Source organism: Aulostomus chinensis, chromosome 15 (assembly GCF_037954235.1).
Source record: "Aulostomus chinensis isolate RoL2024-O1b breed Wild chromosome 15, RoL_Achi_v1.0, whole genome shotgun sequence".
Taxonomy (NCBI): domain Eukaryota; kingdom Metazoa; phylum Chordata; class Actinopteri; order Syngnathiformes; family Aulostomidae; genus Aulostomus; species Aulostomus chinensis.
Genome location: NC_141334.1, coordinates 25,260,186 through 25,286,141, shown reverse-complemented (window position 1 = coordinate 25,286,141; position 25,956 = coordinate 25,260,186). Strand labels below are relative to the sequence as shown.

The following is a 25,956-nucleotide window of genomic DNA, read 5'->3' as shown; positions in this document are numbered from 1 at the left end:
AGACTTGGGAATCAAGAAGCAGGTTACACACTCCAAAATGGAGGTAGGAGATAAGAGGAGTTCTGTATTTACAGGTACACTTTTGAAGAATGTTCCTCAAAGGCCCATTTGTTCCCTCAGAGGCAGAACAGTGGTCTTCAAGAGGCCAGAGGTGCAACATCTGACTTGTGGAAAGGGTACAACGTGAACAGAACGACAATTCTTTGCCTTTTTTCACCAGTACCTGTATATTTGATTGTGTACCTCAGAGGCAGCTGGCAGCTCCCAGGTACAACAACCCTGTAAATGCTTCAACAAAAACACACTGGATATCACAAGAACTACAAATATAACAAAAAACCTCAAATATAACAAAAACCTCAAATATCACAAGAACTACAAATATTACAAGAACCACAAATACCACAAGAAGTAAAATATAACAAGAACCACAAATATAACAAGAACCACAAATACCACAAGAACTACAAATATAACAAGAACCACAAATATAACAAGAACCTCAAATATCATAACAACCACAAATATCACAACAACCACAAATATCACAACAACCTCAAATATCACAACAACCACAAATATCACAACAACCACAAATATCACAACAACCACAAATATCACAAGAACTACAAATATCACAAGAACTAAAATATGACAAGAACCTCAAACATCACAACAACCACAAATATAACAAGAACTACAAATATTACAAGAACCACAAATACCACAAGAAGTAAAATATGACAAGAACCACAAATATAACAAGAACCACAAATATAACAAGAACTACAAATATAACAAGAACCACAAATATAACAAGAACCTCAAATATCACAACAACCACAAATATCACAACAACCACAAATATCACAAGAACTACAAATATTACAAGAACCACAAATACCACAAGAAGTAAAATATAACAAGAACCACAAATATAACAAGAACCACAAATATAACAAGAACCACAAATATCACAAGAACTACAAATATCAAAAGAACCACAACTATAACAAGAACCACAACTATAACAAGAACCACAAATATCACAAGAACTACAAATATCAAAAGAACCACAACTATAACAAGAACCACAAATATAACAAGAACCACAAATATAACAAGAGCCACAAATATCACAAGAACCACAAATATCACAAGAACCACAAATATAACAAGAACCACAAATATAACAAGAACTACAAATATCACAAGAACCACAAATATAACAAGAACCACAAATATAACAAGAACTACAAATATCACAAGAACTACAAATATCACAAGAACTACAAATATCACAAGAACCACAAATATCACAAGAACTACAAATATCACAAGAACCACAAATATCACAAGAACCACAAATATCACAAGAACCACAAATATAACAAGAACTACAAATATCACAAGAACCACAAATATAACAAGAACCACAACTATAACAAGAACCACAAATATCACAAGAACTACAAATATCAAAAGAACCACAACTATAACAAGAACCACAACTATCACAAGAACCACAAATATAACAAGAACCACAAATATAACAAGAACTACAAATATCACAAGAGCCACAAATATCACAAGAACCACAAATATCACAAGAACCACAAATATAACAAGAACCACAAATATAACAAGAACTACAAATATCACAAGAACCACAAATATAACAAGAACCACAAATATAACAAGAACTACAAATATCACAAGAACTACAAATATCACAAGAACTACAAATATCACAAGAACCACAAATATCACAAGAACCACAAATATCACAAGAACCACAAATATAACAAGAACTACAAATATCACAAGAACCACAAATATAACAAGAACCACAACTATAACAAGAACCACAAATATCACAAGAACTACAACTATCAAAAGAACCACAACTATAACAAGAACCACAAATATAACAAGAACTACAAATATCACAAGAACTACAACTATCAAAAGAACCACAACTATAACAAGAACCACAAATATAACAAGAACCACAAATATAACAAGAGCCACAAATATCACAAGAACCACAAATATCACAAGAACCACAAATATAACAAGAACTACAAATATCACAAGAACTACAAATATCACAAGAACCACAAATATCACAAGAACTACAAATATCACAAGAACCACAAATATCACAAGAACCACAAATATCACAAGAACCACAAATATAACAAGAACTACAAATATCACAAGAACCACAAATATAACAAGAACTACAAATATCACAAGAACCACAAATATAACAAGAACTACAAATATCACAAGAACTACAAATATCACAAGAGCAGAGGAGGATCAACAGAATTGGAGTGTGGAAAAGCTGAATAAGTCGGCATACGCTGGTCAAGAGTGACACATAATACCATATTTTTGTAGGGATTTTTGTCAGGAAAGCAGCATTGTGTTTTTTAAAGCTGTGGGATGAATGGTGTAGACGTGAGAAGCGTTAGTTTGACAGTATGTACATATTCATATAAAAACCTTGAGCAACTTTTAATCAGCACAGTTGGGAGAGTTTTATGTGAAAGCTTGGAAGCGGTACCATTAATGGCCTAGGAGGAGATAGATTTTGTTCGGGGAGTAAAAAAAGTCCTGATTTTGACAGTTTAGTCCGATTTGTGGACATTCTGTTGTAGATAGGTGAGGGGTCAGAGTGTATGAATTGTGCGTCTTGATGAGACGAGTCCAACGGTGTTGGTCCCATGTTTGTGGGACATTCGTGGGAGGAGTTATAGCACTCCAGATTATAAAAAATTATCTTTTAGTTGTGTGGCTCCCTAGGTGGCGCTATAGACTTTTGTGTTGTTGTTTTTTTAGATTAGTGAATGTGTGGCCAGACCAGACAAGTGTGGTGAATTTCAGCGAATTTCATGCATGTTCAGGGGGTGAAATTAGATGATGCTCATATTGGGCGCTCATTGACAGCAAGAACAGTCCAGGACCAGGTTTTGAATGGTGTGTACGTGAAAACCGGCTCCGGGCCGTCTGGCCCAGCTGCCTCGTGGGTGTTGGGGGGGGCAGGGACACTGGGTAGTGTGTGTTTTTAGTGCTGCTAATGTGTTGCTCTGCTGAGCAAACATAACAAGAACTACAAATATCACAAGAACTACAAATATCACAAGAACTACAAAGATAACAAGAACTACAAAGATAACAAGAACTACACCTTCCGGTCGACTGCCTCTAGGATGTGGCCCTATGAAGATGACCCTGTCTACTAAAATATTTCCTGGAGTTTGTATTTTTGAGGAAACATCCTCAAGGCGTTCCAGAGGTTTCCAGCCCATCCTTGAGTCCCAGTGGCTACTTGAGCTAAGTTTGAAAACTGTCTCTCAAAAAGTTCCTGCGCTGTCACGTTGATGAGAGTGAGACGGATCATCCATCAGCCTTCTTTCATCACTGACGTCACCATTATCTTCATCTTCATCATACAATGAGCTCTTCCCTCAAAGCATTTGTGTCAAAAAAGAAAGAAGGTTTAAAATATCCCAGCTGACAGCATCAAAGGAAAGAGGAGTGAAGCAATAATTAGTACTATTTACTTCAGGGACTGATGTGAAACTCCTGCACATCTGGATCAGTGACCCACTCAGCCTCACAGCCAGATGCTGAGTGCAGTGACCTGAATAGAGTGACAAGGCTGCAATAAGGAGATGCAGCAGCACTGGATAGATCCATGAGGACCTGCACACGTGTGGCATGAGGAGAGATGCTGCTGTGTCTACTCACAAGACTTGGCTGCAGCCATGATGTCAACTTGAGAGTTACATGGGGTTCAGCAGCCCTCGACACACAACACGTCACTACAGACCAGTCACACATCACTACAGACCAGTCAGACCAGTCACACGTCACTACAGACCAGTCACACATCACTACAGACCAGTCAGACAAGTCACACGTCACTACAGACCAGTCACACATCACTACAGACCAGTCAGACAAGTCACACGTCACTAGAGACCAGTCACACGTCACTACAGACCAGTCAGACCAGTCACACGTCACGACAGACCAGTCACACGTCACGACAGACCAGTCACACGTCACGACAGACCAGTCAGACATCACTACAGACCAGTCAGACGTCACTACAGACCAGTCACACGTCACGACAGACCAGTCACACGTCACGACAGACCAGTCAGACGTCACGACAGACCAGTCACACGTCACGACAGACCAGTCACACGTCACGACAGACCAGTCAGACATCACTACAGACCAGTCAGACATCACTACAGACCAGTCAGACATCACTACAGACCAGTCAGACATCACGACAGACCAGTCAGACGTCATTACAGACCAGTCAGACCAGTCACTGGAAGGTATATGTATGTGTATATATATATATATATATATATATATATATATATATATATATATATACACGGTGGGTATTCATGATTTCTATATGGGCGGTTCAGTTGGGATGGTCCCGTGGTTGCGGTGGTCCACGCTGGCCTGGCCAGAGCAGGTCAGGTGCTGGAGCTGCTACCTGCCTGACCCCATTATGGATAAGTGGCTCAAGACGGATGGACTGAATGAAAGGACAGATGGACGAGTGGATGGATGGATGAATGGACGAGTGGATGGATGGACGGATGAACTGGCGGTTTAACATCTAAGGAGAGGGCAGCGGCCGTCGGCGGGTCTGAAGCTTCTCCTCATGGAGGGTCTGGACATGCGATGCAGAGGAAGCGCAGCTCCTCGTCCAGTGAGGAGGCGGCCCCAGCAGTGTCACAAGAGTCAAGGAGCTCAGTGAAAGCTCACATAACACAGAACATCCAACTCTTTTTAGCCAGGCGATATATGTTTGACAAAATGATCCGCCTGCTGATCCTGCAGCTGAATAAAAGGAGATGTAGCCTCAACGCATGCAGAAGGTTGTGATACAGAAAGGCAGCCAGACGGAGAGTCATGAAAGAATGAATCTTATTTGATGTAATTGTTAATAATTAATATCTGTGCCTGCCTGATATTTAACATTGAGTACACCAGTGGTGTGCTGACTGAGGCTGACTTTGAAACCCCCTTAAATCTTTGAAAAACTTTCTCCTGAAACATTTCACAGGCTAGTGACTTTCAATTAGATGCTCCCCTATAGTCTTCATTAGAGTGTGTGTCACTACCATGTGCCAGACCAAGACCAGAGACGGGCATTGTAAAGCACCCGCGCATCTTCCTCAAGACTTTGATCCAGATGCACTGTGGGAGAGGTCAGTGCTAATGGCGAGGACACAGCCATGAACCTCGGTGGTGTGTGAACTTCTCTCCAGCCAAAATCTTCAAGGATTTGATCTCTGCTTTTAACTCTGGGTTTAGAACCATTTACAAGAGGAGACAGGTTCGGCGTGTGAAAGACTGATTCCGTGGATGACCTGCTTCTCTGTGTCGTGCACTGGAAGGCATTAAAGACCAGAGTGCAGTTTTCCGTTTTTCAACAGCATGATAATGATAATGATAATGATGGCACGTGGGTGTTTCAACAAGAGCAGACTGACCTTTCCCTGCCAGCAGGTGTTGTGCTCTTTATTTGTTGCTGCAGTCATCAGGGCTTAAGGTGCATTTTTTGACATTTTAGTTGCAAAGTTTCTCTTAAGCTGAGCTTTTGTGTTCTGAAGATGCTCTCAGTCATGACTGACGAAATGAGCTTCAGAGCTTACAGACTTTCTAAAGTTTATATTAAGAACTTCATTTGGAATTCAGCTATTTAGACTGGCGTCTTCACACAGTTGCCCACAGCATGGCCTCAGAACATGTTCAAGGTGACACTGTTGAGAATATTCTGCAGAACTCACAAAAACAACTCCTTCTCATCCATCAATCAACAGAGGAAGAGGAGTCCTTCACTTGCATTTGCTTTCCATGAATGAGTCTGCACCTGTTCCCGGGCTGAAACTCTGCATCCTCTTCAGAACCATGACGGTGGGAGGCGAGCGAGTGGCTGGAGAAGTGCAGCGGAACATCTCGGTCAAGCACCGATCAAAAGACTCAGAGCGCCGATTCGTACAACAGAACTAAAGTCCTGTTCAAGGCTGTCCTGGCTTCAAGTTCCAGACGGACAAGCAGCTGCTGGACAAGCGACCAGACACCTGGGGCAGAGGAGGACAGCAACAGCACCAGGCTGATGGAACAACTGGAACTGGTGTGGTGTTGGGAGCTTCATCTGTGTTGCATCATCGGGTGGAGCAGGTGGAGTTTCTTCATGTTTGCTGGCGTCCAAGGAGAAGGAGGCAGGACGCTCACATCAGCTGACATGATGGGGTCTGCCTGTGCTGGTATCACGTGACTTGGCCAATGGAGGAAAACAACGTTCTTCAGCCTCACATCGCCTCTGTTACGATGAAATCTTCACTTCCACCTTTTTAAACCCTGACTCTCACTTTCTAAAAAAACAAACTTGTTTGAATATTCTACAGAACTAAATCGTGTACCGTGTGATGCTTGTGTAGGATGTCAATAAACAACGCTAAAACTGCACTCTTGGTTTTCAACTACATGACTTGCAGCAGGACAGGTTGCTCTGTTCTTCCTCGTGGGTCAAACCCATCTACCTCATAACTGGTCGAACACACCGTGTGGAACCGGCTTTGTGTTAAAATGTCCATCCATCGTCATCTTCCGCTTATTCCTCACTAGTAAGGGTCGCGGGGGGCTGGAGCCTATCCCAGCGTCAACGGGCGAGAGGCGGGGTTCACCCTGGACAGGTCACCAGTCCATCGCAGGGCCGACATAGAGAGACGAACAACCATTCACACTCACACCTACGGTCAATTTAGAGTATCAATCAGCCTCTTCCCCAAATTGATGTCTTTGGACTGTGGGAGGAAGCCGGAGTACCCGGAGAGAACCCACGCAGACACGGGGAGAACATGCAAACTCCACACAGAAAGACCCCATGCCCGAGCCGGGACTCGAACCCGGAACCCTCTTGCTGTGAGGCCACAGTGCTGACCACTGCACCACCGTGCAGCCCGTGTTAAAATGTCAATTTTGATATTTCATCAAAGCACAGAAAAGCGTAATAATCAGACTCCACATGTCAGGTTGTTTTCCAGACTTCCCAGCAAGACTCTGGCCTGAAGACATCAACAAGCTGAAGATGTCATGAAGCAGTCCAACTGACTGACATCAACATCACTCTGGTGTCCTGGTGTGAAGTTGTGGGAAGTCTGGGGTTTTTTAGCACGACCTATTGGGAGCAGCAAGAGATATTTGCACCAGGATGCAGCATCTGACTGCTTCTCCATGCAAAACGTCATCAGGTGTCATCAGATTCAGCAGGCCCTGAGCACCAAGCGCCAGGGACGAACCAGGGCCTTGGAGGGGGTGTGGTCTCTCAGGGCTTCCAGGCTTAGTTACAGTCAACATATCAACATGCAAATAATCTCCAGCCTGACAAGGCAACATCATTTGCTGATTCTGAGCTTTTCCTGTGTTCATCTTTGTGTTTAATTTGGAGCAATTACTGCGAACCAGGACCAGCTCTCCAGAGCGCAGTGATTGCCTGCGTGTCGATAGAATGTCACAAAAACGAAAACTAATTTTTCAAGCAAGTGAGGAACTATGGAGACGTCCCAGTCTTAATCCGCACAGAGATGTGGCCTTTGTGAAAGAGCATCAGAGGAGCAGCAGGAAGCAATGGGCATGTAAGCTGCCACTCCACTTAATCCTATGTCTCATAACAGAATAGCACAGCTGATGAGCACAAGGGAGCAAACATATTGAAAGAGGGAAGCGTGTTGCTTGTAGAAGTGTATTTTCTCTCCCTTTGAAAGATTAACAGGAAAAAAGAGAAGCCAGAAAGTGTGATGAAAGTGAAATCCTCCACCCTCCCCCAATTTAAGAGTCTTAGCATTCACAGCCCAGAGTTGAGCTCCCATCTACGTTAATGGCATTTCAAAGAGAATCAGAAGTGTCATGGAATGTCTGAGGATTTCTAAAGAGGAAGAGCCATTTCTGACAGACTAAATCAAAGTCGCGCGTGACATTCAGGGGAAGAGGTGAAGATCTTCTTCACGGAATGAAAACTGACATTTCAATTGGACCAACACCTGTCATGTTGCAGTCACAGATGACGGCGTCTCTGTCTTGGGGCGGAGACGTGTTGGAGTTCGTCTCGTGGAGATGTTGTGACAATCTTTCTCAACAATTCTGTTCTTCATACAGCAAGAAAAGCAGTTGTGTTTGCAGTCGTTGGCACCGGACCGTCTCTGACTTTCTGTTAGTGTTCAGCTCCTTAGTTCCCACTGTGCTTTCAGCGAGAGGAAATTTGGAGATCATTATTTTTGAAAATTACACATCATAAATGTGATAGCATTTGTTTTACAGAAGATGATTTTGCTGAACTGCTGAAAATTTGAGAGGTGAGAGTTGTTTTTTTATTTCTTTTTTTAGTGGTTCTACAGTTTTTAGTTTAGTGTCTCTTTTAAAAAAAAACTGCGAACTAACGCGTAGGAAGTAGTGTGATAAAACTGCATGTCACATCGAAATTACCTCCTTTCAGAAGAGCAGTTTTTCGTGTCGGACTCAGAGGGGAGGGTAGGGTAGGTGGGAATGGGCTTGATTTCTGCAGCACCTCTTCAGCCTGAGCTGAACTCAAGGTGCTTTTGCAGTGTGGTTTCCTCCACGCTGTCATCCAAGCCCGTGCACCGGTGCCAGGTGAACCCCCCGGTCTCCGTCTGATCGGTCACACACACCACATCAACAGCCAGTCAGCCAGTGCAGGAGTGAGTGTATAAAAGATTGTTCTGTTGTCCTGAAGAAGGAACCGGCTCCTGGACGAGAGCCGCTTCTAGGGACCGAGGGTCCTCTGATCAGACAGCCATCTCCTTCAAGTGGGTGACACTTAACACATAAAAGTCCACTGTACTTTGACTCATTTATCAACGCCCCATGCAAAATGTATTTATTCAATTTACTTATTCACTGAGTAGCATTAGCCAACATCTATTCCATGAATATCATTTTCAATAGTCTACATTTGAAAGGGTTGACGATCTCAGAGTGCGTTACGGTCACAGGCAGGTTTTCGAAGCAAGAGCATGTCAACGTCTCGTCCTCAGGAAATTTCTCAAACTAGGTTGAGTAGTCGAGAGTTAAACTCTTTTCCCTGGACACTGGCAGCTGTCCTGTGCTGGCGCAGCTTGAGCCCTGTGACACGTCAGCAAATCAAACATGGTGGCGACGGCAAAAGCGTCTTTCTTCCTCCTCCTCCAATGTAGACCGTGGGCCGAGTCACTCGGCAAGAGCATGGAAAGGCTGAGCTGTTCAGGTCTGCGGCGAACAGGCTACAGGATGCTGGTTCCCAGCGGGGACGGGGGAGCACGTGAGGCCAGCTGAAAGGTGCTGAAGAAACATTTCTAGTCCGCCGCAGCAGCTCTGGTACAGCTTCTTCACAACTTCCACAACTGACGTAGTTTGTGCTGTAAAAAATAACCACGACAGCACCTGAGAGGCAAAGACGTAACCAGGATACGAATATTTGTCATGTACGCAGGGCTACCCCGGCTCTCTGTGAGCATGTGAACAGCCAAGCCTGGACGGGATCGAAACCGGGATACTTGGGTTCATGTAAATGCAGTGAATGCCTGAGACAGGACGATGACTCTGGCTTTCATCATGGCAGCCATGATACTCCAGGTACCAGGGCACGGGCAGCTTCTGTGCTAATGGCAGTTGGAGGCTGACATTATTAACAAGACAAAAGTTCCACAAAGAAACACGAAAAGGAATGTATAATTTCCAACAAGCTCTGCTGCTTTCATCACATAGATATTCTGTTTGAAAGGAACATTTCTAACAATCCTTTCTTTTCATCCATGTGTGTTTCATTCTCTTTGAGGGGGTGCTGTGGCCCCAAGACTTAACATGGCCAAAACTATTTCATCTGACCCACCATCAAACCTTATATAATGGCTGAGACTCTCTTGCATGAGGATTAAGCTGAAATATACCCACTCAAGGTTCAAAAAGTTACAGTATCTTTGCAAATATCTCTGAACACAGCGATATAATGACCAAGCAGGCTCGACTAATGGCCGTCTCTCTCTCGTTCTCTCTCAGCGGAACAACGAACGCCATCATTACATAATCTTTGTTAAGGACACGACTGCTCTCACACACAAACTGCTTCAATTAAATGCTTAAGTCTGAACTCTTAGCAGTTAATTAAATTCAAATCCTAACAAAGCAGCAGTGCATGGATCTGACTAACCCCCAATTGCTGGTCCTGATCCTGGTTTTTCGGAGTCCCCATCCTGACATGGGAGGATCCGGATGCCCTTCATCAGTGCAGTGACAACATACCAGCGACACACAGCAAAAGCCTTGAAAATAACTGTATTTTCATGAGGTGCTATTATTACAGGACAAAAGCAAACATTGGGGGCGCTTCTTTTTTTCCCTGTCGCATGTTTCAAAGACACCAAACAAAAAGTAGTTTCATCAAAACTCCATCAGAGGTTTTTCAACCTGGGAATGAGGCAGTAATAATAGAGCGGGATAAGAGGAGCTCACAGATCCAGTATTAATGCTACTTTGGAGCCCCCAGCTAGCAACAATGATCTATGAATTCAATATGCTCCGATAATTCCCTCCTCCAAAGCAGAAGGCATTACATTTATTTGCTCAATGAAGTGCTGCGCAGCAACAGCACTGCAGCCAGCAAACAGCCAGGCAGACAAAAAGTCATTAGCCAGTTAATAATCTCATGATAACCATCTGTGTTGCGGGAATATTTCTTCTTATATCACAGCTTAGCGGCAGCCTCCTCTGGAGAATATTCAGAACAGGCTTTGCATGAACGGATAAACTTTGTCTTGGTGGCAGAGCAGATTTACTTGATCTTATTTAACAGTTCATGACTCTCTCAGTGAGCATGGCTGCCTTTTATTGGCTCTTGTCTTTGAGTTTGGATGCATCTTTTAAAGGAAAAGTATTTGCTATCGCACAACATAAAACTAGACAACGCCAGGAAATGTTACACCTTCCAGAGAGCAAACGGAGATTCTATCAAACCTGCTTTCGATGAAGCAGCAATGTTGTACCAGACTGTACATAACATGTGTGTGATGCAAACATTACATTATTTTTAATTGCAAAATTAAAAAAACAACAACAACAACAACAAAAAAACGCTCAGGGTGTAGAAGATGAGAGCCTGTAAACATCACTCACAATCAGATGCGTCAGCGCCAGGACACGTGGGACCTCTGAGAGCGTGAAGAGGGTCAGATGGTGGCGCCTAAACGCCAAATGTAACAAGGAGGACAGCACCGCACATGGCGAGCCTGAGGCGGGTGCTGCCCTCTGATGGAGCAAGAAACTATAGGAGGCGTGAGATGTGCAGGCGAGGGGGAACAAGACCTGAAGAACTATTCACAGTTTGACCTGCAGGGGGCAGCCAGGACCGGCCCATCTGGGATAAAAGGGGCAAACGCAAGGGTTGAATTGTTCTTTTTGAAGTGAGCACAAAGACAGAATTCCTAATGCTGATGTGTAGTAGTACAGTATGTAGTAGTACAGTATGTAGTAGGTCAAGCCTCCAGAGCAAAGTAGTGATGAACATGGTCACCAGAGCATCAGTCCAGGTGCGCAGCTAACAGCAGGTCGGCCCTCGCCAGCCTGGTACACCAGCATGCTATAACTGCTAACGTGCACCAAATCAAACCTGTCTAAGTCAACACAGTACGACTGTACTGCACACAGGTACATGTTGTTGAAGTAATACGTGTGTACATGAGAAGAAGAACTCTCTAAATTGAGCCATGTTGCTGTGGGTCCTTCTGAACCAGCTGGTTGTTGGGTGATCAGGTTTCAGACAGTCATTGAATGAATGAATGAATGAATGAATGAATGAATCCCGCGTCATAATGGGTCCATCAGCCAAGAACCAACAATCTGGGTTTAGCCTGAGGACATCTGTCTGCTCCACGTTGAATGTGCAGCCAACTGCAGTACAGTCTGACATCCTGTAAAACATAAAATACTGGAAAGAGTTTTTCTCTTCATTTTTCATGTCTGATGGCTTTATCATACAAATACACTTTTTTTAGTTCTCCATACTTCTTTCCCCTCTACTTCGGTATACGAGCAGAGTTTGCATAGAGGTGCAGGACTTTATGTGGCCATGACAAATGAGCTCACCGTGAGTCACGGGAGCATAAAATGCCCAGGCTCTAAGAAGGCAAGTATATATTGGCTGATATATCGATAGCTGAATATTTTACTCTGTCAACAACCCCCAAAAAGCCTGTAATTTTTGGCACCAAAACATACCAATTTAGATAGCAGTGAACACAGCGCTTCATTGGAGTAGACTATCATCAAATGGCAACATGCTTTTAATCTGCATGCTGATAAGATGCTGGGCTTTAAATCTCTGTTCCTAGGGGACAGAGACTTTCATATCCTTGCATCTGTGATTTACAGGAGGTGCTAAGAACGTCCCTTGAATATCAACACAGCACAAAGGAAGCATCTTGGCTCACACATCCCTCCTTTTAACTGCCACGCTTGTATTAATGCCACTCTAATCCTCAACCAAATTTGAAAATCCAATGTCCTTCGCTGCTGGATTCCAGTGAGGAAGACTGTTATATTCCACTTTGTTCACTTAAGCTCTGCATTAAGAGAACCAACCTCGACTCTTAGGTGGAGTGAGTATATGTAATATAAAAATATATATATATATATATATATATATATATATATATATATATTTAGAGAGAGGCAGAGAGTATTACGTTAGGACAAATTCATGCTCGGCACAGGCCTGATGCTACACGCCCCTGGAAGCTTTTAATAGTCGTAGAAATTAAAGCCAACTTCCCGATCCACATGTGGTCTCCCTCCATCAGAGTTGGATCGCAGGGCACCAGGGGCTGGAGGAGAACAGGATTTGCAGGTTAACAAGGTTGTCACGACCACCGAGGTGGTTCACGGGTCTTCTGCGTATTGCCGTGATAACCCTGCACACCTAACCACTCCCACGGTAGAAGCATGTCTCAAATTCACTGTAGGGTTTTATTTTTTCCCTCTGCCTTTGGCCGCAGCAGCTGCTTATTGCATGCGTAAGTATCTATAATCCTGCAGTTTGATGAGAATTATGACTTGTGGCTCTTGAGTGAGGTGGGCAGCTCTGGACCTGCTCAGTGCATCTGGAGTTGATGAAGTCCCTTTTATAAGGAGACCTGGGCTGATTTGAAGCAATCTCGTGACCCTGTGACACCAGCTGTCCACGGTCAGTCATTCTGATTTATTTAAGCGGCGTGTGAGAGGCTTCAGACAGGAGGAGGTGTATTTGGGAGCAGGTCTGCTGGGGAGATGTCTTTTTCCTCAGCTTTTTCTCCACCCACAAACATAATTACAGTCTTTCCAGAGCTCTGATGTCACTCCTTTTATCCTCTACATCTCTGAACAGTAAAAGGCAGAGCGCGTATGAAGGGAGCAGAGTGGAAACCTGAGTTCAGGGATCACGTGGCTTTCGTTTATCCAGCAAGAACTGCTGGGTATGACAAGTGTTCCCAGCACATGGTGCCCCCACTCCCCGAGACCAAATCCTGTTGAGCTGCATGATGCAGAGTCTTCCTGTCAAATGTGCAGGGTGTGTTCAGGGACCCGAAACCATGTGTTGTTCACGTGGGTGTGTTTTTTTTCACTCTTCGTACAATTGGTTTCTATCAAACATTGGTTTATGATTCCTTCCATCCATCCATTAACCTGGTCCCCTCTTGATGTCTTTGGACTGTGGAGGAAGCTGGAGTACCAGAGAGAACCCAGCAGGAACAGGGAGAACATGGAGACTCACCCAGAAAGACCCCGTGCTGCAGCCGGGGCTCCACCCACAACCTTCTTGATGGGGGCCACGGTGAGGACCACTGCTCCAGATGGCTGCCTTTATGATAGCTAAAGAAAAGTTATTCACATTTTTAGGAGCATGTGCGAACCCCTGCAGTGACAGCCTTCAGAGAGCTGCCTGTCAGCCCCTTCATTCCCAATGGAAACTGCAATATTTCAGCGCTTGAGCCTTTTTGTCCATTCACTAAAATACTTTGGACTTGTTTTCATTTCTACTGAACACACGTATCAGGGTATCAACGTACCGTGGAGATGAAGGTGGATTTGAGCACAAAGAACACTTCAGAATCAATCTCAGTTTGGGTTAGAACAGCTGCCTGACCCGCCCTCTGGCTGCTGGCTCAAGAATATACATGCATACAAGTACAAGTACAAGGAGTGCAGCAGCCTGAGTACAGGAGCCAAGCTAGTATTCTCCCGTAGACCCACCCATCTGCCGCCAGCCACACGAATGTGTGTGACCTGCGACGGAGCTCCTCCCCTCACGGCCCTCGTCCCCATGAGGAGTACGATTGTGCTGGCTCAGACAGTTTATAGAACGAATAAACATGAAAAGATATCGAAGGTAATATTGTCTGACTTAAAAGTCCACAGGGATGCAAAGTCCTTCCATAGCATAAGAAATTAAGAAGTGATGAAAAACGTGTTAACACTTCAAATGTTTCCAGTAACCAACAACCTCGTTCTTTAACCATGCAGATCAATGTCTATCTGTCAAGAGGTTCAGGTCTGAAACGTTGTCTCAGAAGAATGTCGATCATGGAGTACGTACGCTGCTGTTTGCTTCTCCACCTGCCTCAAGCCAGTGGCACTGTGTTTTCACCTTCTGGCCAAATAACAAAGTCCCGCAGCTACAAATGTCTAAATGTGATTGTTGTGAATTTGAGAGTTGTCACAACTTCATTCTTTTCAAAAGGAAAAACCATCCTTGGTGTCTGCAGTCAGATGGGAAAGCAAGGCCAGACGCAGTGAACTCCTCACCTGCTGCGGCTCGGCTCGGCTCGGGCCTGCACGTTGGAGTTCCAGCAGTATTACACGTGGTTCTCTAAAACTGAGCACAATTGGATCAGAACCCCTCAGAACAAGACAGATGTCTCAAAGCTCTTGCACTTGGAGCAGAACCTAAATGTGGCAGGCGCTGGGGGGTGGGGGGGTAGTCGCTCCTCCTTGGGAGAATATGCTGTTTTACCTCCATTTGCAGTTCGTCATCACAGTCAACACATGCAACATTTATACCCGTGCTGGACTGTTTCCCCAGCGCTGCCAAAACAAGCAATAAAAGCAGAGAGATGAAATTACTTTCTGAGCGACAAGCAAGGTCCAAATATGAAAGCCTCTCAGTTCCCCCCCGACAGCGGCACGGCTAACACGGGCACTGTGGTCTTAATGCCAGTTCCATCCATCCGTCCTCTGCTACCGTCTGCTGATGGAGGCAGCCAGAGGATTTAGCAATTATCTGTTCAAGATAACCTGACATCAAGAAATTCATTTCATCAAGCCATTTGTATTCTCCCCTGCTCCCGTCTGCTCCACCACAGCCCAGGATTAGATTAACAAATTGACTGCTGGAACTTTTCAAAGCCTCTGTTTTGGCTAAGTTGGGGAGCTGTGTGCTACTCACATTGGTTCAGGGATAAAAACACTCCTCCTAATCCATTAAGAAAGCCACCCAAGTACTGGAGCACAGACAAGCGATACGGCTCGTCTTCTCCAGCGCAGCATCTCACAGGGACTCTCGGGTGTTGTTAGAGAAGTGCTAACAAGGAACTGGTCCTCCTCCACCCCCACAAATAATAATTTGCCACTAAACATGTGTAACCGCATATTTCTGTGGGGAGATAAAACCCCCCAGGACCAGATGCATCTCAGCGAGTCCAGATGCCAACCACAACGTCCCCGGTCCTCACAAAAATATGCAAAATGATAAAATGTCCCAGATTTGGTCAAACATCTCTCCTGTATTGCTGCAAGAGTTATGATCCAAGTCAGTACAGGAACTGTACTGAATGTGTGCGTCACCAACCTCCCATTAAAAAAATAAATTTAGAAAAAGAAATGAAAAGGTAAAGCTCACTTTAAGTGAGCTCATGACAGGTTTGACCTTTAAAAAAGAGAAGAAAAAAAAGCAATTTGCCACAAAAAAGTGCAATTTGGTAAATCGTAACGTCACGTGACTGACTTGTTCCCTCTGCTGCCGTTTTCCTCAAAACTCCCAAACTTTGTTGATGTCAATACCAGCAAGTCAAACAAAGCACTATATACAGTATATATATAATAGAATGAATGTATTTTTTTGTCTCATGAGTCGTTTTTATGATGAATTTAACTCTTTTTTTCTTGATGACGGCAGCGTCGGGGGCCACGTCTCTCTTCACGAGAAGTAATACGGCTCCGAAGCTGGCAGCCACCTGTCAGACCCCAACCCCCAGACGATGTCTGTCTAGTCTCATAGGGTCCGATCTTCCTTTGCATCCACTCAGGATTCCGGTTCTCTGTCCACGGTGGTGAAAGCTGCACCGCGTGTCCCGGCCAGGGGCTTTGAAACCATGCCCGCCCACCCACCCTCCAAGGAAGAGCTGTGCCAGAGTGAACTGCACTGGCACCTGCAACTGGACGTAGCAACGTAGCTCCACAGTAGTTGGTCCCTCGCAAAGACTGCGTGTGTCAGAAGAGGCCCGTGGAAGCTGACGCTCAGGTTCGCACTCTCACTCTGATAGTTTTCAACTTGAAAAATGAGCCTCATCCCCAATGTTCCCTTTGAGACGGAGTTTTATGAGTTAGCAATGATCCCTGCAGGACCAGTGTATCACTGACAATCTGAGAAGCAATTGCATGCATTATTCAGAATGGTTTTCAAGCACTGAGTGCATTGTTTCAATACGTATTAAAGGGGGCCATTAGTAACATGGATGAGAGAAAACCCAGTGGTGAGCCTCTATCTCCATCAAAGTGTCTCTGATGAAATCTGCTCTGCTCTAATTATGACGGCGCCAGTGAGAGGCTGGGGAGTGTCCCTCCCCGCCCCGGCCCGCGACTGCCTCTCCGCCACCGTGCTGCTGGCTGCCCTCACTGGTCCTCACGCATGCGATCACAAGCTCACTTTTGTTTTGATAGTTTTCCTCCTCTGTTATGACATGAATTCATCTCCACCACTGAAGCTTCCTCCGGGTTGATGGGCTGAGAACCAGCGGCGGGAGTTCTGAAGTTGACAGAAAAAAGCATTTTAATATTCAGTTAGATGCCACTTCATCAAACAAGAGGCTTGACTGGATGTTAAAGCTGACAAACTAGGAAACCTAATTTTGCCTGGCTCGTTCTGCAGAGCGTTGTGAAATACGAGCAGAATTGGAGCGCTGGTCGGTATTTCAGGGCAAGAATGAGCTGCTGCTCAGCGAGGCTTAACTGCTTCTTCTGCCGGTCTAACACAGACTGCAAGCACCAACCTTTGAGGCCCCTGCAGTGAGTGGTCTGGAGTAACACAGGCACTTACGCAGTGTCTGCTGAGAGCCGGCTTTCAGCAGATGAGCTACAGCCTCCTGTGACCCGGTCCGCTGAGGGCCCCCGGGGAGCAACCAGCAATTTCCGCAAGGTCAAGTGTTAAAGAAATATGTAGGGCGGCCGAGTCGGAGCAGGAGTGCTCAACATTCAGTTTTCTTCCCAAAGACATTCTCCCACTGGCTCATCAATCAATAGTTTGTCTATCATTGAGTTTTTCAATTGAGACCAACAAGATGGGGAGGCACAGGGACACAATATCGCCTCTGGAGGGGAGCGCTTGAAACAGGCGCAGAGCTGTTGATCGCAGTGACGCTCACTCGGAGGCGGAGAGCACAGCAACCGCAGCGGTCGAGGAACGAGTCCCTCCTGCAATGCTCCTACTCACAGGAAATAAAGGAGGTCCTAGTTTGGGAGGACATGGCAAGTGTCCTCTCAAGGTCACTTGCCCGACAAAACACTCAACATGCACATCTCCAGCAGGCAGCACTGGAATATGCAGCAGCACATACAGAACTTTAGGGGGGTGATGAAATGGCTTCATGTGTTGTTTCGGCAATAAAAAAAATACACCAGGAGACATTTAGAGACAAACTGATTTAATTTCAATATTTCTAATGTTACATATGCACTTCTTATCTCCGCTGGAACTGCTTGAAATGAGCCTGCCTATAAAAATGAATCACAATGTGAATTCAGAGGGATGTAGAGCAAATGACATTTTAGAGCGCTTTAATTTCACAATTTAACATCAGACTGTCTTGATATTATCTGAGTGACATTCTCAGGTGATCCGCTGCACTCCACAGCTAAATTGTTCTGCTGAATGACAGTCTGTCATTCTGGCACTTATAAATTCAGATTAGTCTTGCATTATTTAATAAGTTTGACTAATTATTTTTAACTGAGATGAAAAAGCCTTCAGATTCAAAGCCTCTTTCTCTCTGAAAGAGAAATTGCAGGCAATCGGTGTATTTTGGTCATCAATCCTATTTATAATCCAATAATCTATTTATCTATCATGTATTTTCTACTCCTGACACACAAGCTAAAACACACACATCGCCAGGGTCTCAAATCAGCTCTGAGACCCTGGGTGTGGCGCTGGTTCCGGGGCGGAGGTCTAACACAGCCTGTTGTGGTGCAGCGCTGCAGCCTCTGACAGGAGCTCAGTGTGGAGGTACGGATCACTCTTCAGCCCCGGTGATGTTCCTGCTGTCAGGTTCAGTACTTAGCCGAGCACGTTGATGTTCATTGTCTTCACTGCCACATAGTTGTGTAAGAACTGGGATTCTTTTTATCACCGAAGAAGAAACTAAAGCTTGATTGATGTTCTCTTTTTGCCCAAATGTCCTTCCTCTGGATATGTACGATTAATAATAGCACTGCCAGTGCTGCAGCGTAGCCTCCTGCCATTCTCCATCTCCCCGCAGCTTTGGGCTGACATGGACCACCCTTTCCTCTGACAAATATCCATTACTGGCTGGGCTGAGGCGAATTGCTGTGAGTTCAGGCTCCGGTGGGATCTCATTGTGAATTGGATTGCCCGGCTCTCACCACTGGTAAGATCTGTGGAAGCGCAGGCCTGCCTGTCTCCATGCTAAGCCCCAACACATCCTTTACTGCAGTTTGACCCTGATTGACACAGCTGTGAACCTCGAGGGAGATCAACCACTCCTTTGATAGCGCTCAGCCTCCGTCTGTTACATAACACACTGGTGTTCTCTTGTGTCTTTTCAAATGGTAATTCAGTGAAAGTAACCACCTTGTATTTATTGCCAGCATGGAGATGTACGGTTTGGCTTCTACAGCTCTCAGTGTGTGACGCGGCTGAGCAGAGATGATTCCAGGATTCAGTTTACTTTTAATGACCAAACTCTGGCACATCAAAAAATCTATAAGTGTCCCTGAAAAGTTTGGAGACATATATATATATATATATATATACACACACATCACTGGGGAATAATTCATAGTCTTCCCCTCGTCGCTCAGGCCAGCGGGTGAACGCCACCACTACCCTGACGCTCTGCTGGCTTGGGCTGGGTAATTAGCTCTGTCTGGATGCACTGTGACATGAGGTATGATCAATCACAGAAGCTTTTTGTTTCCAATTAGGCTGTTGTTTTCCTGGATGGATGGGAAGGCAGTGGTTGGTTGAGGGCCTGGGGGAGTTAGATATTAGTTCTTAATAATTCATTACTACCAGCACGTTTGATGGGAAATCAAGCTTTCCGTGGTTGTTTTGTCCTGCTGCTGGTACTAACCTCCGCTAAAGAACCTGTCAGGACCGAGCAATATGACAACATACACATGAATACTGACCAGTGTTGATTTGGAGAGTTTGAAATATCGTGTCAAGCACAGAGGTATAATGTGATGTCACACCCCCCTGTGAGCAGGCGAAGGCAGGTACAGGGGCTGCTGGTTCAGCTGCTGGTCTGTAGCCTTCAAAATTAGGGAACAAAATATTCAAATGTCAATTCATCCATCCATCATCCCTCCATCCATTCATCCATCCATTCATCCCTCCATCCATTCATCCATCCATTCATCCCTCCATCCATCCATCATCCCTCCATCCATTCATCCATCCATTCATCCCTCCATCCATCCATCATCCCTCCATCCATCCATCCATCCCTCCATCTTCTCCCTCCTCTCCTGTTCAGGGTGGTGGGGGTGGAGCCTATCCCAGCAGCCTTCCCCCTGGACAGGTCATCAGTCCATGGCAGGGCCAACACATAGAGACAGACAACCATTGGCTCTCCCAGCCACGCCTACGGTCAATTTAGAGTCTGGATTAACCTGGTCCCTCTTGATGTCTTTGGACTGTGGAGGAAGCTGGAGTACCAGAGAGAACCCAGCAGGAACAGGGAGAACATGGAGACTCACCCAGAAAGACCCCGTGCTGCAGCCAGGGATCGAGCCCAGAACCTACTTGCTGTGAGGCGACAGTGCTGCACCACCATGCCGCCCTATTCAAATGACCTTTCGATATAAAACATAGTTTAGTATCTAATGGATTGTGTATCGGGTGAGTAAACTTGTGTATGATGTCACAGCAGGTTTGTATTTCTAAGTAGTTTGGAGCCCACAAGGTGGCACAGCCGCATGACATCACATCATAAAATCTCCATGCGTTGATTGCAGCAAAGAGCAAGTGTCACGCCTGCCAGTGCGGTGCTCTGTCAGGGAGCGTCGCATGGCATCGCTCCATGCCAGGACAACACAAGGAGATAAGGGCCATGCCGCCAATGAAGGATGCCGGTTTGTGCTGAATGTTCAGTCAACGTTCCTGAAAGGTCATCACAGCCTGACAGAGACCTGGTGAGACGCCTCCGCCACTCAGCCGTCCTGCAGAGATGATCTCTGTCACACCTCAGACAGAAAGCTCTTCAGCTGAAGTCCTGATCACTTGCTTCTGATCTACAATGACTTTGGAAAGGTCACTTCTGTAAAAAGGTGTTCCTGGCCTTTTTTAGTTGTGCGTAGCCCGCATCAGGTCAAATCCCGGCCTGGTCCACCAGCAGCCTGACCCAGGTTAGGACATGTCTCCCTCGCTCCCGAGAGGCTGGAACTCTGTGCGCGAGTGTGTGGTGGCACCTCCACAGCTGGAGCCGAAGCGCCGGGGAGCGTCCCATTCCGCTGTGTCCTGCTATGCTGAAGCTTGCATTGCGATTGTTTCTCATTCACTCCACTGAAGTGGATTTAGGCACTTTATAGATGAACAAGCATTGTTTGTCTGTTACAGCTCGTTATTGATGCAAATTAAGGTAACAGCTCAATTAAGGCTTGTCACTTTTGCATACAAGTCTCAAGCGGGCTCCCAGTTTTCCTCCTGTAATGGCTTTGGCATTACCTACAATAATGTTAACTTTTCAGCAGATGGCAAATGCAGCAGCGGAAGCGTGTGACCGTGCAGCAGTGGGGCGGGCTGCAGTCCTGCCGAGATCTGCTGGCGGTGTAGGAGCGTGGTCAAGGCCCGCCACGTGCCCTCTGGTTGACGTGCCCCGTTGGTTTGATAATGACCGGGTCTGTTTGCTCCACTGGCCTAAGAAACCTGGTCCAACAGCAGCAGGTCCTCCGCTCTAAACCCAAAAGCGTGGTTTGTAGTCACAGCAAGTCCAATCACATTAAACTGATATTATTATCATTATTATTATTGTTACTACCATTATTTTGGGTGGTAGTTGTTGTAGCAGTATTACGAGCGTTAAAAGTGTACATTTACTCTGCTTGTAGGCGGCAGGGTTAAGTGGTAAAGAGAGCAGTCTAATAATCAGAGAGCTACTGGTTCACCCCCCCGGGAGGAGTCCTTGAGCGTCCCTCTCTGCTTCTGATCCCTTTACCATGGATACCTCAAACCTTGTTGTAAAATATTTTTGCGCTCAGTTCAGAGCTACGCAAAGGGGGCTCATTTACTGAGAGATGCATTAAAATAAAATCTACTCGAATAATGCTTTTCACTCTGAAATTAGTACGATATATAATCAGTGAGCATCCGAGGCATCCCCTCAAAAGCCGGCCCTCCCGGACGAACAGCACTGACACGGTGAGCAGGTGACCCTGCGTGCTGCTCCGAGCGCCACAGAGGTGGAGCCTCGCTAGCAGCTGCACTGTCTCGATAAGAGGAAGCAGCATCAATCGCCTGGCCCAAGGACAAATCCTGCATCATACAACGAAAACTAAAAGTTAAATGGTTACAACCATTGCAAGGGATTCCATTAGTCTCAGTGAAATGAAGTGACTTCAGGCCAGCAGTTGTACATGCATATTTAGGCACCTCAAGCACAGTAGCAGCATTCATATAAATACATATATTCAATGAAGACACAGAACTTGGCAAGAGATTGTCTTTTGGGCACGTCAGCCCAGGGCTCAAAGACTGTAATTGGAAACTAATAGATAAAGCTGGCTAAGTCTCACAAGAAGCCTTGTTTTATTTTTTCCCCCCTAAAGTGAAACCAAATTACAATTGACTGGGTTCAGTCTTCAATCCTAGAGGGGTTTAGGGGTCAACTGTTACCTCCGATTGCAATGGACTTACTCAAGCATCTTCCTCCCCATCAGCTTCTTTGTGATTGGCTGTCTTTTTCCTCCGTATTGTCTTCACCTGTCCTTCCAGAAGCAGGGCGGTGGAGATCAGTACAGGCTGGCTCATCTCTATCTTTTAAAGATGCTGGATCATATTGTGGGAGATTTAGGCATGAAACAAATTCCAAACTTGAGATACAATTGAACTTTTAGTCTTGCTTAGTCTCTTTTTTATTCATTCGCATGCAGCAGGGGACAGTCAAACACAGCAGTGGATGTAGGTTAAAGGGACTGGGAAGAGAATGAACAAGAAAAAGAAAATGTGGCCGTTAATTTCCCTCTTATGTTTGAAAATTGCTCTCCTCCACTGTAATTGTCTGGGAGAAAAATGCAACACCTTCTTCCTCCAGCAGAAACTCCAGCAGTGTTTTGCAGACTGAAAACTTCCCGTGACCTTCCGCCGGCCTGACGGTGAGTAGATAATAAGTGAGTTTTCTTTTCGGGGTGAACGATCCCTCTCAAGCAGGCAGAGATAAGGCTGCTCACCGGGGATGGGGACGCGCTGATACCTAGACCTCCAGCTGGTATCAGTCAGCCTGCTGCTACCACATCAGCTCTGGAGCAGGTTTCCAAATGTAATAAACAATAAGCTCCGTTTAGATCAAATAAACCAACATCAAAACTACAGATGAGAAAATAAGACGTAGAACTCTGGTCACAAGGTCTGTGGGTTCAGCGCTTCACACTGGAGTAGAGAAGGCAGGCCGGTCACATCCTCCTCACAGGGACAGCATCTGAGTGGCCGGAGACGGCAGCTGAGAGTGGCTGCACCAGTGTGTTGGACATGTGGCCGTTCTCACACTCCCCAGGGTGAAGATCTGATGGACAGCAGAGGTCCTACAGGTAGCTGATCTGGTCAGCAATCAAGCCTGAGAGGAACCTGGAAGCAGGGCTCCAGCGCAGGTGCCACTTCGGGACCGGATGGGTTTATTTGAGTGTTCTTCAGTAAAGACACATTGATGTTGTTGAGTATTTCTGGATGTTGTACTGCGTAGTAGTAGCGTGCATGAATGAACGTGACTCCCACATGCAGGTCATCGTAACGGCTGACTGGCTTTCTGCTCCCATGAGCCCCAACAAACAAAAGACAAGTGTTCTTCTGGCTGTCGAAATTCTTTCTTCTGTTCGAGATGACATTAAGACAACAAAGCTAACAGCTCAGAGAAACGGGAGCCATGATGACCAGGCAACAAATGAGGTGATGGCTTATTCACTGTCAGAGGAAGGAGCCACTCTGGATCCCTGCAATCTCCCTGAACTCCATCCTTCCCACTCCCACCTTCTGCTGAGAAGAAGTTCCCCAGCACCATGATGGATCTGATGTGCTCCTGTATGCAGGTCACTCACCCTCAAAGGGGCCTGACGGTGAAGCAAGCCACCATTCACAGAGGGAGGAAATAGGGTATCTATCTATAGCTATATATGTAGCTATAGATAGATAGATATAGATCTATATATAGCTATATATATATATATATATATATAGCTATAGATAGATATCTATATCTATCTATCTATAGCTATATATATATATATATATATATATATATATATATATATATATATATATCCTATTTTGACCCAGTTCCATCATATTTATACATTTTTTTTAAACAATGGCTTGTGCTTCAATTGTGCTCCATATATTACAATGTCATGAATAATTCATGCAAACATGCAGAGATGTAATCTGCATCTCTAACAGGATTAATGCACCAGCAAAGTGGGAACCGATTCATACCCATTTATCCATTTACCAGTAACAGAGACACAGCTGAGAGTGGTTCCATTCAACACATTTGTCTAATCCACTTCTTCCCACGGCTCAGAGGGTGAAGAGCACAAACATATTGACGGAATACCTCATACTTCATGCACATTCATCTGCTAAATAGATTTTTGTCAAGATTGTCACTCAATTTTGCCGACATCCGGGAGGGACAACAGCTGCAGTGTGACAGCAACAGCCCCCTCTCCCACAGAGCTCCACTACCAGTGGCATCCATCAGCTTCCAGTTAGCTCAACCAGTAAGACCAGAGCAGGGGACCCTCTTGCGCCAGCCAAGCTCACCTGAAACATCCCCACAGGAGGGATCCTGCTCATGGGATTTGTCCGATGTAAACATTTATGAGGCCATTAACCTTGTCAGGACAGTAAAAATAGATGGCAGTACATTAAACGAGGAGGATGCTGAAGGGGCGGTGGCAGGAAAGATGCTTGACAAGACAAATAAACATCTGCTGAACGTGGAGTCACTTGTTCTGAAGGCCCTCTGGAGCTGCTCGGGTCCTCAGGCCTGCTGCCTGGATGCACCGACAGCTGAGGAGTGCCTCCTGCTCTCCTCTCAGTATCCCGGCACACACGAGGCAGCACATTGTTTTGGGCAATTACGCCTCAGAGTTACCATGGTGACAATGTTGCCCAAAACAACTATTATCTCACGCTTTCATTTCCTGTGAATGTCAATGTGCCTTCTTGGTGAAGCGGTCGGTGCGTCATTGCCACGACTTGAATTTGAGTAGAAGAAATCAACAACACTGATTTCATGACACTTTCCAAGAGTTTCCTTCCTGGTGGAGCTGGGCGTCCGCGCTGAGTCATCACACACAGCGGAGACGACTCTTCCCCACCAGCCTCTGCGTCCTCCAACAGGATTCACAAAGCAGCATTTCAACACCAACAGCATATTCATTTTCCATAAACAAGAGAACAATAACTAATCTCACAATTTTAGACAAAACAAAACCCTATTGCTCTCGCTGAGGCAACCGCAATTTGCTGTCAGTGGCAGCAATTTATATGTTTTCAGGCAGAATATTGAATTCGCACAGGAGTTCCAGGAAATACTTTGGCAAAATTGAAAGAAAAAAAACTCCACAATGCCCAGAAAGAGTTCATTGTGTTAGCTACTGCTCATTTGGCCCACAGCTAGAATCCCTCCACTCCCCCAAATAAACTGATCACCTGCAACGCTGCAAGTGACACCAGGATGAGCCGCACAAAGGCGGTGAGAAGCAGCCAGAGAAAACACAAGGAATGAGTGAGTGATAAACCCTGCTGCTGCGACACGGCCAAGCTGTGGGGAGACTGAAAGAAGGACCGTCCCAATTGCTCAGGCCGTTCTCATGACACGTTCGCTGCTGGGATGGAAGGATTCCACTTGTCAAACTGGTCTGATTTCATTTGAACCAGTTAAACCACAGAGGTGAGCCAGGCTGTTGCTGAAGGTCTGCAAGAGGGGAAGGAGGGGAAACATGGCTGCACCTGGGAGGACACGCTGTGTTCCTTCACAGCGAAGACGATGAGACTTACGGGGTGAGAATGAGCTGACGGACTTCATCTCAGAGAAACTGAAAAAGGTCAACAAAGGAGCGACATCTGGAGGTTGATGTCTCCCCTCTCCTCCTGTCCGTGCTCCCACTCACAGCACTACTCTGTCGTACCAGCCGGCGTGTGTGTTTTTCTGT

The 25,956-nt window shown here is 45.5% G+C and overlaps 1 protein-coding gene across 1 annotated transcript in view; it reads right to left on the bottom strand.

Annotated features, from left to right (window-relative positions):
* Positions 1 to 25,956, bottom strand: part of ntm (neurotrimin) — a 485,612-nt gene that overhangs the window by 414,259 nt on the left and 45,397 nt on the right. The gene's annotated exons all lie outside the window — the stretch shown is intronic.